We start from the raw sequence: 1,122 nt of genomic DNA on the forward strand, positions 1-1,122 counted from the left end.
ATCTTGGCGAACCAGAGAGATGAGTGCCACCGAGATTCCCATCCATGTCCATGCTCTTCTTTCTGGATTAATTCCTCCCTTCTCCCCTTTCTTCAATGCCGTGGTGTCGCATTACCAGATCCACCTGCTCCATCTGGACCCTCGCTCCGTCATCCTTGTCGCCGTCTCCGCCTTCCTCTGCGAGGCCATGGTGGGCATCACTCCCTCCGTGGCCTTGTTTCAACATTTCTTCCTGCTTCGGCTAGTGGACGCACGTCAACGCTCTAGGTGCGCGACCTTTGAGGCTGTGGCTGCGACCGCTAGCTCGGGGATCGACTTCGAGCTCTCGCCCGTTGGAAGGGATTCCGGAAGCAGTGGCTTCTGATGGACGCCCGCATATTCAGCCCCCTGCTCACGATTCCTGGGTCGCCGGCTTCGCCAAGCTTTGGCTGGTGCCATGTGAAGCTCACTGACCAGCGTCTTGCTTTTGTCTGGAAGAGGTTGGCGGGGCTCCAGGAACTGGGGGTGACGGCGCCAATGATGGTGAAAGAATTCGTGAAGCAGCGCCTTGCTCCCCTCCAGCACCATCCTCGCCCGATGTGGGACTTCACCGGCGTCGAGGATCCGATAAGGCTGCATAAGACGTCGCTTGCTGCCGATACCTTGAGCGTGGTGCTCAAGCTCCTGACCAGCGAGCCCGAGCCTGCTGACCTCCCGGGGGGTGGCTGCCTTCTTTATCTGTGCTCAAACAAGGAGGCCTTCGCGGGGCAGATGCCCCTGTTTGATGGGTGGGGGTTGCTTCCCGAGGGCATTAAGGGGCCCCGTGAGAATCCAGTCTTCATGGCTCCTCTCCTGATTGACCCTGCTATGCGCGTTCCAAGTGTGGAGGCAGGGGGACGCGCGCCTCTGTCAGCTATCGAGAACTCCTCCGGAGGCTCAGCCTTGCTAGAGGCTCAGGAGCCTCAAGCTTCTGGGGTTCCGGCAGGGGCTGCTGCAGAGCCTGCACAACACCAGGCTCCGGAGGCAGGGGCCTCTGATGCCCAGGACGATGGATCCAGAGTTGTTACTGGCGACAAGGAGCCCACCAATGGCCCCAGAGCTGTGAGCCAGGAAGCCACGCCAGATGCCCCTGCCCTCGGGAAC

Source organism: Triticum dicoccoides, chromosome 5B (genome assembly GCF_002162155.2).
Source record: "Triticum dicoccoides isolate Atlit2015 ecotype Zavitan chromosome 5B, WEW_v2.0, whole genome shotgun sequence".
NCBI lineage: Eukaryota > Viridiplantae > Streptophyta > Magnoliopsida > Poales > Poaceae > Triticum > Triticum dicoccoides.